Source organism: Protopterus annectens, chromosome 17.part0 (assembly GCF_019279795.1).
Source record: "Protopterus annectens isolate FY-2018-M chromosome 17.part0, PAN1.0, whole genome shotgun sequence".
NCBI classification, from domain to species: domain Eukaryota; kingdom Metazoa; phylum Chordata; order Ceratodontiformes; family Protopteridae; genus Protopterus; species Protopterus annectens.
Genome location: NC_056751.1, coordinates 788,345,983 through 788,362,262, shown reverse-complemented (window position 1 = coordinate 788,362,262; position 16,280 = coordinate 788,345,983).

Genomic DNA, 16,280 nt, shown 5'->3' with positions numbered 1-16,280 from the left:
TGTTTGACCAGCCTGGAGGTGTGTGTGTGTGGTTTTAATATATATTGAAACTCTGCCTCCTTTGGCTTTGCTGCCCACAGTTTGGGGTCTGAATGTATGACAGGATGAGTAACCAGGTAAGGCTGGGTTGCTCTTCGCAGCTTTGAACCAGGTTTCTGTGACTGCACAAATGTCAGCATCTTCCAGGGCTAGGAATGCTTGCAATGAGTGCAGTTTCATTTTTAGACTCCTAACATTTAGCAGCATGACCTTTAATTTGCATTTTGTTTAAATTTTTTTGTTGGTTGTATCAACCTCATGACTTTTCATAAAAAAAGAACTATAGGGGAGGCAAGGGCCTTTGCCAGAAGCCTGAAGCCCAAGTGAGACAGATGCAGGCCATCTCTAGCAAAGCATCATCGTCTGTTGATCATATCTTCCCAGGCTGTCAGTTACTGGATCCCCTTGGAATGATACCAGAAACTAAGCCAGTTGTTAAAGTCAATCATTTTCTGTTTGTATTGCTGCATCATTCTGGGTGAAGGTAGAATGCTGATTAAGGCTAGGGCTATACCTGCCTGGGACACATATTCAGAGAGCTCAGTCATGTCTGTCTTCATATAGTCCAGGGAGGTACATCTCAAGCCATTCACCCCAACATGGACTATGACAGAGTCATAACAGTACCTGTTGTTGAGAGACTTGAGTGCGTATGTGATATGGCAGATTCTGGCACCTGACAGACAACTAACTGTGACTTTCTCCTTATCCAGCCTGGTGTGAGGCACATCTGTGTGAATTACAATGGAGTCTCCTATGACTAACATTTTGGGTTTATGGTTAGGCCTTAGTGGTTGTGAGACACAGGTGTGTGGACTATGCATGGTATGTGGTGTGGAGGGTGGTGGAGTTTGCATGTGTTTTTGCCTCTACGGTCTCCTTTGTTTGGGTTTGTTTTTGTTGAGAACCTCTGCATAGGTGGGTGGGTGTGTGTTGTGTAGTTGTGGGTGGTGTTTGAGGTGTAGTGATTGCGTTGACAATCTTCTCTGTGACACATATACTGACTTGCGAGGAAGAGAGCTTAGACTCTAGTTTCTTAAAGTAATTGCATCTCTCACAAATTGTGTTCCTAGGTGGTAGTAGCAGATGGGTGGCCGTGTACATGAGGCAGTTGATAAACTGTCTCAGGATGCCCATATTAACCAGGCTGGCAGGAGAAACCATAGGAGATTGTCCATCCATGTTTGTCAGAGTCTGAGGGAAAGAGGCCAGGGAGAGCTAAGGGTTAGGCCTAAAGCACAAGTGCTTAAACCACAACTAAGAGGCCTAGAATAACACTTACAATTTAAACAGGTTAAAATAAGCAGTAATAAATGCAGCAGAAAAGACGCAGTTGAACATTTTAGAGAACAAGTAGCAGAACAACTTGAAGAACAACATAGGAGGAGGAAACACAAATACTATAAAAGCAGCTGAATAAAGTATTTTTTTAGTAAAGTGGAAAGGTAGAAAGGAGGAACAGAAGATAATCAAGGTTAAGAAGCTAAGGGGGTGGCCTTCCCAAATGTTCTTTCTGTATTATGGATGGGAGGAGTGTTCCCGATCAAATTTACAGTAGGGGCAGGCAACTGCAAAGCCACCAAGTTTAAGAACAAGACAACAATAGCGAGGGAGGGTGGGAAACTATGCTACAGCTACTAGCTACACTATTTTAGGTAGAAAACACTACAGAAATGTTTATCACAGCAGAAAAACAGCAGTGAGACAATAAATGAAAGATTTAAACAGAAAAAGGAGCAAGGAAACTCTAGAGAATGCTTTTAACTGCAAACTAATCAGTTATATGATACACTCATTGGCAGGAAAATCAGAACAACAAACAGATGTATAACAAATGGAGAACATTTCCAATTAATACCTTTCACACAGTGGAACTAGCTAAAAAGCTTTACAAACAGTGAGCCAGTAGCAAAAGTGATTTAACAAGCCCAGTAAGGAAGACAATTGCAGTACAACAGTGCAGATTAGATTATAGCAATAAAATACATTAAAAAGTTGGCAGCAGGCAATGAAAAGTGCAAGAAACAGTAGGCAGCAGACAATACAAAGTGCAATAAATGGTAAGAATAACCAATAACTAGTAAACATAAGCAAGAAAACAGGATACTTATTATTATATATCACAGCACCAGGTTCAAGACTTACCTTGTAAATGCAGCAGTTGACAAGGTTGTAGTTCAGAGCTGACTCTGTCTGATGCAAGAAGAACACAGCCAATACATGAGAGGTAAAGGTTGTGTGAGTTGCCTAGCATCAATGTTACTGTATGTATGTGTGTAAGAGGAAGGTTTTAGGCCCCTAGGTGGTGAGTGAGTCTGTTATATGTTGTCTCTTAGCCAATGCAAGGGCATACTGAGCATGCCTACACCTTCCTACACCCACAGCATATGCTGATTCCCCCTGTGACTACCCATCTGCCTGTGGTTGTGGTGACCTTGGCAGTGGTGGTGGGATGTGTGCCCCTTCCCCTTGCTGATCCTGCTGAAGCTGTTTCCTCAGGATGATGTTGTGTAGCATGAAACATACTGTGAATATTTCTGTACATGTCTGTGGATTGTAGTGCAGTGCTCCCCCCAGATATATCTAGGCATCGGAACCATGACATCAGCAGCCCAAACACACTGTTTATGATATTTCTGGTTTGAGTCTGTGTCTCATTATAGCATTCTTCCATGAGTGTGTGCATTTCTGATGGGTATCATCAGCTACGGTTCCAGTGCATAGCCTGCATCTCCCAGTAAATGTCTTTGTGGGATATCCCCCCCTAGCAAACATCTGGTACAGCTGGGAGGTGTGCCAGATATGTGAGTTGTGGTAACTGCCAGGGTTGCCAACATACACATTCAAGATGATTCCCTCGGCATTACACATGACGTGGCAGTTGATAGAGTGATAGCTCTTCCTGTTTCTGCAGAGCCTACTCTGTCACCAAGGTTCATAGGTACATAGGTGTGTACTAGGCTAATGACCCTGGAGACTTTACAAGCTTAGCCCAAAGAAGTGCCCTGCATCATGCCACCCGACATTAGTTCCCAGTGCCTCTATCATGTAGAACCACTGGAGTGATCCCTGTGGTGAATTTTCTATTTCCCATTCACTCATCAAGATTTCCCTTGAAGAGGGCCAGTGAGGTGCTCTGCTTGACATGTATGGGAAGTCTATTCCAGAGCATGGGCAGTATCTGGACTATGAACCTGTCCCTCCAGCATGTTCTGTTAATTGTGGTAATGAGGTTGAGGTCTCTGGAGCGTGTGATGTGGACAGATTGGGATTTCTTTAGATGTAGCATTTCTAACAGAGCTGGGTCAGACATGGCTTTGTAAGTCAAGCAGAGATCGCCTCTTAGTAGACATTGTGAGACAAAGAATAGCTGGAGAATTTTGAGTCTGTCCATGTAGGACATGTGTTTAAGGCCTAGGATCCTCTTTGTGAGGTACTTCTGTGGCCTTTCCAGCTGTTGCATGTGTCTAGTGAGGTACATGCCAAATGGGGCGCTGTACTCCATGATTGGCCTAATGAGGGAAGAGTAGAGAGAGATGATGGCCTCTTTCTTCCTGGATGCAAAACCCTTGGTAATGAGATGTGCAACATAGAAGGACTTTCTGACCACAGTGGCAATGTGGTGGTCGATGGAGAGGTTGCTGTCAACCTGTGTCCCCAGATCTCCTATAATACCTTCAGTGTTCAGTGGGCTCCCATCGATGTGGTAATTATTGGAATCTGAGTTTTTTCCAAAGAGGATGACAATGCATTTTTTGGCATTAAGCTTAAGGCCATGGTGTCGACACCAGTCATTGGTCTCAGTGAGTCCTTTCTGTAGGATGTCTACATCACTTGGGGAGTTAATAATGGCTCCCAGCTTGCAGTCATCTGTGAACTTGGTCAGCCAAAGTCCCTCCTTGTTGGGCTGGATTTCTGAGAAATAGATGCCAAACAGCAGAGGACCCAGGACCGATCCCTGTGGGACTCCACTCGTGACTGGTCAGGAGTCTGACTTGGAATCTGCTACTTTCACACTGTGGGTTCTATCTGTGAGCCAATTTGCAACCCACCTAGTGGTATAGGGGTCGATGCCTAGTTTGGTGAGTTTATCAATAATCAGGTGGTGCCTTAAGTTCTATATGTGTGAAATCTATGGCACCCATTACTTCAGGGTGGTGTGCTACTTGGTAGAACTCCTGCATATTTCTGGCCGTCTCCTCAGAACTACAGGGAAAATATATGTGATCACTGGAATGTTGCAGCATAGCATCTAGGAACTGGTGGAAGATCCTGAATGCTGATGCCAGTGATACACACAGCATGTCCTCTGTCGGTCTCTGAAAAGTACCTGTAGCTAAGATTCTAAATGCTACACATACATTTGTCTCCACTGGGATGGGCTGCCCTCAGTTGACTCCGTCTCTGAGTTGAGGATTGCAGAGGTCACATAGTTCTTGTAGTGTGTACCTGTCCACCCTGTAGTGCTCTACAATCTCCACATCATGTAGGTTGTGAAAAGTTAAACAGGGTCTGAAAGCTCTTCTTCTTGGGCTGGGTCTGTTGGCAGCAGCAGCAGCCCCTAACATTCTGTCCGCATAGACTCCTTTCCATGTCTGTATTCCAAAACGTTTGGAATTCGCAGGAAAATCTAGCACAGAGTGTACACGGTTGATTTATAGCTTGTTGAATAGCTCTACCATGTAGTATTGGTTGATTAGTATGCAGTTCAGCTGCTTATATTGTAATTAGCATGCCACAATGTTTACCTTTTTTGAGCAAGAGTGCACACCTCTACACAGCACTTACTGAATCTATAATTTGCTGCTACCAAGTGCGAATAGCATTGCACACATGTTGGAAAGTGATCATGTAGGGTTTATTGAATCCCCTCGAAAGTCTTTTTCAGGTATTGGGAGCAGGCAAAGATATGTTTTTATTGTGTTAAACTTGAGTTTATTTAATTAGTATATTTCCATATAAAAGAAGTAATAAATGTAGGCAGGAAGGACATAACGAAATAATGTTGACTTGCATACAATAAATGCAGTAATTGTGAAACAGTTAAAAATAATAGCATTGGTACTGAGACTGAATTACAAGCTTCTGAAATAGAAGTTTGAAAGCAGTGATTTTGGTTGAGTTTAATAAAGAGGATGTGGAAGTCTGAACAGGAAAGTTGCAGAAAAAATTGAAATGGAAAACTGGAAGAAGAATGTCTAAGAAAATCAAATTGAAGAAATGCAGCTTTAAGATATTTAACTGCTCAAAAATGAACAAATACCAGTTGCAAATCCATTATGAAGTACTGGGTATAGAGGAGGATGGCAGGGTAGTGTAGATTCTGGGGAGATGGATATTTAAGGTACAAATGTCCAAAAATAAATGTAAAAAATGAGAAAGCAGATTACAAAGGTGAATTAAAAAGGGATGAATTAATGTTTCTGTTGTATAAATGTTATTACTATGATCAGTAACACATTGCTGTTTTATAAATAATTTAAACAAATTTAACAGGATGTAGTTGTCTGCAGGATATAAGGTATATAGAAAAGTAAAAGAGGCAACAGTCTGAGTTGTGAGCATTAGAGTTATACAAGTACACAATATAGAGAGGGGCACCAGTTAAGCACTTTGATGCAAAACAATTACTTTAAATTTCCTTGTTGTATGACCAGGTGGGGGAATAGCAGTAGATTTTTAGAATGAAAGGGAATGATGTTAGGTTAAGTATTTATACATATATGGAATATCTGGAAAGGCTGAGATCTTTTGAGTATGTTAAGCAATATTTGATTGTTAATATGGACATGCAGCAGTAGGTTTTATTTGCAGTGTTAGAAAAGTTGAGTAGAGAAGTGCAGGGTATGGATGAAACTGAGCAAAATGGACATTGGGAAGTAGGAATTAAGGGAGAGAATAAAGACTAAAATTTATTTTTCTATCTTTTTAAGAACATTTGAGTGAAACAGAAACGGTAAGATTATTGCCTTTACTGGTCATTGTGCTACATGGGGAGAATCTGAGAGTAAGGACATAATTAACGTAGGGAGGGGGTATAAAGAGTTTGACTGCCAAATGGACTAGGACAGAGATAAGTATGGAAATAAGGGAGTTATGCAAGGATCATGAAACATGCCCACCCCTCCAGGCATGTATAAAGGCCAGTTCCCTGTACTTTCTCCTATTAACCTGGTGAACTTGGGCATCCTAAGGCAATGTAGCAACTGCCTCATGTACACTGACAACGCTTTCCTCTTACCGCCCAACAATCAGACTTATGAGAGATGCACTTGTATATCCAAACTGGAAGCCATGCACTCTTCAGCCAAGGCCAGAATAGCTGGTCAAGAAGAGAAGGTCAATGCTTACACCACACCACATTGAACACATAGCCCTCCAGAACACACACCAGCACTGCCTTCACATAAAAACACAAACCATACACCCACCATCACAGAGGCTCTCAATAAAAATCTACCCAAACAGCAGAGACCTCCAAGGCAGAAACGCACTTGACCACCAAAACACAACACTAATAATGGGACGTGTAACTCTCCTAAACAGTGTGACACTCAAACAAAGCCCCTAAGGCAAAACAGCATGCTCAACACACTAATCATAGGCAACTCAATAGTGAGGCACACTGATGTCCCACTCACTAGGTTGAATAAGGAGAAAGTAACAGTCAGCTGCCTGTCAGGTGCCAGGATCCGCCACATAACACATGCACTCAGGTCCCTCAACAACAGGTACAAATATGACTCTGTCATTGTACATGTGGGTGTGAATGACCTGAGATGTACAGCCCTGGACTACATGAAAACAGACATGGAGGAGCTCTCAGACTATGTAGCCCAGACAGGTATTACCCCAGCCCTGAGCAGCATCCTACCATCACCCAGAATGATACCACACTACAAGCAGAAAATGATTGATTTCAACAATTGGCTAAGTTTCTGGTGTTATACTAAGGGAATCCAGAATATGTTGCCTGGGATGACATAACTGACAGACCTCAATGCTTTTCCAGAGATGGCCTGCATCTGTCACCCCTGGGCTTCCAGATACTGGCCAAAGCTCTTGCCACCCCTGTAATGTCTTTTTAATGGTGGTGTTCCAAAGACCAAATTACCACCATAGCAGCTACAAACAAAAGCAATATGAGGGTCATGCTGCTCAATGCTAGAAGTCTAAATCTCAGAATGAACTCACTCAAAGCACTCCTTAAAATGGAGAACATCGACATTTGTTCTGTACAGAGACCTGGTTTAAGGCAGAAGAAAGCAACCCTGCACTACCAGGCTATAACTCATTCCACACCTTTTGGCCCCAGAACTTGGACTGAAGCTCCAAGGGCGGTGGTGTTTCCATATTCATAAAGGATGTACACACCTCAAAACTAGTAGCCAAACATAATGCATCTGAGATACTTCAGGTGCAGCTAACACTGGGTAAAACAGTGATTCAGGTCGTAGTCTGCTATAGGTCCCCAACCATGCCCCAAGACTCACACTCCACATACTCATGTACCAATACACTTGCCCAACGTTTCCTGGAATTCATTAATTCCAAAGCCCTGGACCAGCTCATTCTTATCCCCACTAGAGGTAGCAACATCCTTGACCTGGTCATTACTAACATGGGCGACCATTGGTCTACACCAATAGTCAACTCCTCCCTGGTTAAATCCCATCACAAACTAATCACCTTGGAACCCCCCCCCCCCACCCACCCACAAAGGTAACCAGCATGAAAAACTTCTCCAAAGCTAACTTTGGGCTCCTAAAAACAGAGGTGGATAACTTCATGCACCCACGCAAATGGAGAATAGTTGCATGACCTCTGAATCACACACCAATGCACTGTACGAACACATACACAAATGCACAGATCTTGCCATACCCAATAGAACCAAGACACTCTCCTCCAAAAAAGGAAGCCAATCTGGTGATCCCCTGCTATAAACAAACTCTGCAACAAAAGGAGGAAACTGATTTGGAATAAGGTGAAGTCCTAAGACTGGAAAAACTCCCTTATCAGCCTCAACAAAATGTTGAGATCCCTCATCAAATCCTCTAAAGCTATCTATGAAAACAGAATTGCAGCAGATAGGAAAGACAACCACAAGGCCTTCTATAGTTATGTAAAGAATCTCCACAGAAATACCCAGATTTGCTCTGAGCTACTGCACATTGGTACCTCCTATACTGAGCCAACATATTGCCAATATATTGGCCGACAGATTCAATGCCAACTTTACCCTTTCTTCCCCCCAAAGGACCAATCACAATACCAGTAGATTGCCAGGCACCCAGTATTACTGCTGCAGAGGTTAATCCAAGGCCAAGAATCCAGCTTCTATGGGACCAGACAATATCCTTGGCTGTGTTCCACATGAACTACAGAGTGAACTGGCACCTCACCTGTGTGCCCTGTTCAATCACAGCCTCACCTCAGGCTTTGTCCCTACCAAATAGTACACTACTACAGTCATCCCCCTCCACAAAGGAGGAGCAACTACAGACCCTGGGGACTATCGCCCACTGAGTGGCACACAGCTACAGTTATCCCGCTCCACAAGGGAGGATCTACCTTGGATCCCAGGAACTAACGTCCCATCAGTCTGACAAGCCTGATTTGCAAGGGCATGGAACACATTATCATGGAACTTATAAACAAAGACATTGGCAACCTTCAAACACTGGACTCCACCCAGTTTGGGTTTGTGAAGGGCCAATCTTGTCTCCTGAATCTGATTGACTTCTTCGAATCAGTCTCCAGAGCTGTGGACGAGGGTAAGGCAGTCCACACAGCCTATCTGGACCTTGCCAAGGCCTTTGACACCATTCCCCACTCTGGAATCATAGATAAACTTACTAATCTGGGCATAAATCCTTACGTCACTTGATGGGTTGCTAACTGGCTTACTGACAGAACCCAGACAGTAAAAGTAGCTGACTCCAAATCCAGCTCCAGACAAGTGACAAGTGGAGTACCTCAGGGTTCAGTCCTGGGACCACTCTTGTTTGGCATCTACTTCTCTGAAGTACAGGCCAACACTAAGGGACTCTGGCTAACAAAGTTTGCAGATGACTGCAAACTGGGAGCCATTATTGAATCCCCAAATGATGTGGATATTCTACAAAAGGGCCTTACAGAAACAGGTGCCTGGTGCCAGAGCCATGGGCTCAAGCTTAATGCCAAGAAATGTATAGTTATCCCCTTTGGAAAAAAGCATGTACCCATGAATTACCACATAGGTGGCAGGACACTAAACATTGAAAGTGTAATGACAGACTTAGAGACACAGGTGGACAGTGGTCTCACTTTTGATAACCACATTCCCACAACAGTCAGGAAATCCTTCTATGTGGCACACCTCATCACTAAGGGCTTTTCATCCAGAAAAAAAGGAGGTCATTGTCCCACTGTACTCATCCCTCAATAGACCCATTATAGAGTATAATGCCCCATCTGGTATGTACCTCACAAGACATCTGCAACAGCTTGAAAGGCCACAGAAATACCTCACTAAAAGAATCACAGGCCTAAAACAGATGCCATATACTGACCGCTAAAAATCTCCAGCTATACTCTGTGGCATACCGTCTACTCAGAGGCGATCTCTGCTTAACATACAAGGCCATGTCAAACCCTGAGCTGTTGGACATGCTACACTTAAAGAAATCCTAATCCCTTAGAGCCACATGCTCCAGGGATCTAAACCTTGTCATCACAATGAACAAAACATGCTGGAGGGATAGGTTCCTGACCCAGAGACTCCCCATACTCTGGAATAGACTGCCCATACATATCAAGCAGAGTGCCTCTTTGGCCCTCTTCAAAAGGAACCTTGATGATTGGATGGGAGATAGGAAATTCACCCCGGGGATCATGTCAGTCACCCTGCTAGACAGGGACCTGGAGAAGTAAATATTGTGGGAAGAAATATCCAGGGAATTGTTATGGCTAGGCTTGCATAGGCCCTAGGGCCGATAGCCTAGTACCAACCTATGAACCTATTAGCCTGATGAGTCTGATATGCAAAGCTATGGAATGCATCATCATGGACATAATAAACAAGGATATAGGGAATCTCCAAACTTTGGATCTCACATAGTTTGATTTTGTGAAGGGCAGATCATGCCTGCTCAACTTGGTCAACTTCTTTGAGTCACTCATCAGAGCTGTGGATGAAGGCAAGGTGGTTCATACAGCCTACCTTCATCTGGCCAAGGCCTTTGAAACCATTCGCCACTCAGGAATCATAGAAAAACTCCCTAAGTTAGGCATCAACCCCTATATCACTAGGTCGGTTGCAAACTGGCTCACAGATAGAACCCAAACTGTGAAGGTAGCTGACTCCAAGTCAGACTGCTGAACAGTTAAGAGTGGAGCCTCAAAGGGTTCGGTTCTGGGTCCTCTCCTGTTTTGTATCTACTTCTCTGAATTCCAGGCCAACATGAAGGGACTCTGGCTGACAAAGTTCACAGATGATTGCAAGTTGGGAGCTATTATTAACTCCCCAAGTGATGTTGACATCTTACAGAAAGGCCTCACTAAGACCAACGACTGGTGTCAGAACCATGGCCTTAAGCTCAATGCCAAAATTGTGCCGTCATCCCCCTTGGGAAAGACCCAGTTCCCATGAATTACCACATCGATGGTAGTCCACTGAACACAGAAAGTGTTATAAGAGATCTGGGAACACAGGTTGACAGAAACCTCTCTTTTGACCGCCACATTGCCACTGTGGTCAGAAAGTCTTTCTATGTGGCACATGTCATTGCTAAGTATTTTGCATCCAGGAAGAAAGAGGTCTCCCTCTACTCTTCCCTCATTAGGCCAATCATTGAGTACAATGCCCCATTTGACATGTACCTCACTAGACACTTGCAGCAACTGGAGAGGTCACAAAAGTATCTCACAAAGAGGATCCTAGGCCTTAAACACTTGTCTTATATGGGCAGACTCAAAAAACTCCAACTATTCTCTGTCTCATATCGCCTACTTGGAGGTGATCTCTGCTTTACTTACAAAGCCATGGCTGACCCAGCTCTGTTAGAAATGCTACATCTAACGAAATCCCAATCTCTCCACACCACATGCTCCAGAGACCTCCTCAACTCATTACCACAATCAACAAAACATGCTGGAGGGACAGGTTCATAACCTAGGAACTGCCCATGCTATGGAACAGACTTCCCATACATGTCAAGCAGAGCACCTCACTGGCCCTCTTCAAGATAAATATTGATGTGTAGATGGGAAATAGAGAATTCACCCCAGGGATCACTCCGGTGGCTCTACTCAACAGAGGCACTGAGAACTAAGGTCGGGTCGCACGATGCCAGAATAATCTTATGGGCTAGGCTTGTAAAGGCTCCAGAGTCATTAGCCTAGTACACACCTATGAACCTATGTTACATACATTTGTAAAGTTATTGCAAAAGAGGGCTAGAAAGTTCTGTGTCTGGCTAGATAAAGAGCCCTAGGACACCTCCCCTTCTCTCAGCAGATTGGCTAACTACCGTTCCACTTGACCCCTCCCAGTTTCCAGTCCTTTATCTAACCAGGCACAGAGCTATCTATCCCTCTTTTGTACCAACTTTACCACCTGGAACCTGAAGAGTGGAAGAATCTGAACAAATGAACCCTGACTTCACCACCTGGAACCTGGAGAGATAAAGAATCTGAACAGAAGATGCCCCCAGTAACTCCTAGACTCAGGAAAAGCTTGACAGTGAAGACCCCAGCCTGGAGTGCCATAAAACCAGGCTTTAGGACAGTGAAGAACCCAGACTGGGGTACCATAAAACCGGGCTCTGGGACAGTGAAGACCCAAGCCTGGAGTAGCATAAAACCAGGCTCTGGGACAGTGAAGACCCCTGACTGGGGTACCATAAAATCAGGCTCCGGGACAGTGAAGACCCCAGCCTGGAGGACCATAAAAACATGCTCTGGGGCCAAGAGAATTCAACCTCTCACTGGAGTTACCCCATAGCAACCAGGTATAGATACTGTAGCCTCTGGGCCTGATTTAACAAAATTTCTATAATCTACAGTACAATTAAAATTGTTGTTCCAGGGTACTACTCTACACTGCTATATTCTTTACACCATGGGCACAGTCTGCCTATGCTCAAAGAAGATATGTGATTCTTATGTTTATTAAAAGTGTTTGTATTCCCTGAAGTTCACCACTAGGTGTATTTTCCCAATAGGCACAGAAAGCCTACACAAAAGGTTCTGAGGTCTCAGACTTTACTTACTTTTTCCTCCTACTTGTGTACATCCATGAGGTCTGTATGAAATGATCACTGTGACTTGTTTTCACTGTATTCTATTTCTCTGTATGCATGTACTGTTCAAAAATGGGAATCACCCAGCGTAGCTTTAAGTGACTACCTGCCCTGCACATAAATGATCTGTCTGTCTTCATCAGGAGGAAGAAGAATGGAGACTGGTCACATTAATCATGTATATGTAAGAGGGACTGGTCACATTAATCATGTATATGTAAGGGGACTGGTCACATTAATCATGTATATGTAAGGGGGACTGGTCACATTAATCATGTGTATGTAAGGGGACTGGTCACATTAATCATGTATATGTAAGGGGGACTGGTCACATTAATCATGTATATGTAAGGGGGACTGGTCACATTAATCATGTATATGTAAGGGGGACTGGTCACATTAATCATGCATATGTAAGGGGGACTGGTCACATTAATCATGCATATGTAAGGGGGACTGGTCACATTAATCATGCATATGTAAGGGGGACTGGTCACATTAATCATGTATATGTAAGGGGGACTGATCACATTAATCATGTATATGTAAGGGGGACCAGTCACATTAATCAAGTATATGTATGGGTATGGGTCACATTAATCATGTATATGTAAGGGGGAATGGTCACATTAGTCATGTATATGTAAGGGGTAGTGGTCACATTAATCATGTATATGTAAGGGGGAGTGGTCACATTAATCATGTATATGTAAGAGGGACTGGTCACATTAATCATGTATATGTAAGGGGGACTGGTCACATTAAACAAGTATATGTAAATGGACTGGTTACATTAATCATTAATATGTAAGGGGGACTGGTCACATTAATCATGTATATGTAAGTGGGACTGGTCACATTAATCATGTATATGTAAGGGGGACTGGTCACATTAATCATGTATATGTAAAGGGGCTGATCACATTAATCATGAATATCTAAGGGGGACTGGAAACATTAATCATGTATATGTAAGAGGACTGGTCACATTAATCATGCATATGTAAGGGAGACTGGTCACATTAATCTTGTATATGTAAGGGGGACTGGTCACATTAATCATGTACACATTAATCATGTATATGTAAGGGGGACTGGTCACATTAATCATGTATATGTAAGGGTACTGGCCACATTAATCATGGATATGTAAGGGGGACTTGTCACATTAGTCATGTATATGTAAGGGGGACTGGTCACATTAATCATGTATACGTAAGGGGACTGATCACATTAATCATGTATATGTAAGGGGGACTGGTCACATTAATTATGTATGTGTAAGGGGGACTGGTCATATTAATCATGTATATGTAAGGGGACTGGTCACATTAATCATGTATATTTAAGGGAGACTTGTCAGATTAGTCATGTATATGTAAGGGGACTGGTCACATTAATCATGTAAGGGGGACTGGTCACATTAATCATGTATATGTAAGGGGGACTGGTCACATTAATCATGCATATGTAAGGGGGACTGGTCACATTAATCATGCATATGTAAGGGGGACTGGTCACATTAATCATGTATATGTAAGGGGCACTGGTCACATTAATCATGTATATGTAAAGGGGACTGGTCACATTAATCATGTATATGTAAGGGGGACTGGTCACATTAATCATGTATATGTAAGGGGGACTGGTCACATTAATCATGTATATGTAAGGGGGACTGGTCACATTAATCATGTATATGTAAGGAGGTCTGGTCACATTAATCACATATATGTAAGGGGGACTGGTCATATTAATCATGCATATGTAAGGGGGACTGGTCACATTAATCATGCATATGTAAGGGGGACTGGTCACATTAATCATGTATATGTAAGGGGACTGGTCACATTAATCATGTATATGTAAGGAGGACTGGTCACATTAATCACGTATATGTAAGGGGACTGGTCACATTAATCATGTATATGTAAGGGGGACTGGTCACATTAATCATGTATATGTAAGGGAGACTGGTCACATTAATCATGTATATGTAAGGGGGACTGGTCACATTAATCATGTACACATTAATCATGTATCTGTACGGGGGACCGGCCACATAAACCATTTATAGGAAAAGAGGACTGGTCACATTAATCATGCATATGTAAGGGGAATGGTCAAATTAATCATGCATATATAAGGGGACTGGTCACATTAATCATGTATATGTAAGGGGACTGGTCACATTAATCATGTATATGTAAGGGGGACTGGTCACATTAATCATGTATATGTAAGGGGACTGGTCACATTAATCATGTATATGTAAGGGGACTGGTCACATTAATCATGTATATGTAAGGGGACTGGTCACATTAATCATGTATATGTAAGGGGACTGGTCACATTAATCATGTATATGTAAGGGGACTGGTCACATTAATCATGTATATGTAAGGGGACTGGTCACATTAATCATGTATATGTAAGGGGGACTGGTCACATTAATCATGTATATGTAAGGGGGACTGGTCACATTAATCATGTACACATTAATCATGTATATGTAAGGGGGACTGGTCACATTAATCATGTATATGTAAGGGGGACTGGTCACATTAATCATGCATATGTAAGGGGGACTGGTCACATTAATCATGTATATGTAAGGGGGACTGGTCACATTAATCATGTATATGTAAGGGACTGGTCACATTAATCATGTATATGTAAGGGGGACTGGTCACATTAATCATGTATATGTAAGGGGGACTGGTCACATTAATCATGTATATGTAAAGGGGACTGGTCACATTAATCATTTATATGTAAGGGGACTGGTCACATTAATCATGCATATGTAAGGGGGACTGGTCACATTAATCATGCATATGTAAGGGGGACTGGTCACATTAATCATGCATATGTAAGGGGGACTGGTCACATTAATCATGTATATGTAAGGGGACTGGTCACATTAATCATGTATATGTAAGGGGGACTGGTCACATTAATCATGTATATGTAAGGGGCACTGGTCACATTAATCATGTATATGTAAGGGGGACTGGTCACATTAATCATGTATATGTAAGGGGGACTGGTCACATTAATCATGTATATGTAAGGGAGCCTGGTCACATTAATCATGTATATGTAAGGGGGACTGGTCACATTAATCATGTACACATTAATCATGTATATGTAAGGGGGACTGGTCACATTAATCATGTATATGTAAGGGGGACTGGTCACATTAATCATGTATATGTAAGGGGGAATAGTCACATTAATTATGTATATGTAAGGGGGACCAGTCAAAATAATCATGTATATGTAAGGGGACTGGTCATATTAATTATGTATATGTAAGGGGACTGGTCAAATTAATCATGTATTTGTAAGGGGACTGGTCACATTAATCATGTATATGTAAGGGGGACTGGTCACATTAATCATGTATATGTAAGGGGGACTGGTCACATTAATCATGTATATGAGCCTCTTGTAAGCAGGCACTGTAAACATTTTTGGTTATACAAGAGAATATTAGCCTTTCATATTTTATTTCAGGATATAAAGAGCCACATAAAAGTGGGCACAACCTCTCATATTACATGTGATGGACTGGAAAAAAGTTTTCATAATTGGCTCCAAGAAATGTGAGCACCACAGACACAGACAAAGCATCTCATTTTACATGTGTTACAAAACAGACTAAAGAAGTCTGGTGATAACCTCATAAAAATGGGCATTTTCAATGATCAGAGTGTAAACCTCTCTGTTAGAGGGACCTGATGAAGCTCAGGCGAAAGTGGTTTCTTAAATACAGTTCAGTAGTTGTAGCTCATGGTGTGTTGTCATGCTTTGTTTGTTAAAAATAAAAATAAAAACCTTTTAACTAAGAATGAGGTTACACAGACTGCTGAGCTGGTAAACCCTGACAGGTCTTTCAGGAATATTCAAAGAAGGAACTAACCTCTAAGCTTTGGAATTGGCTGCTTGTTTTTC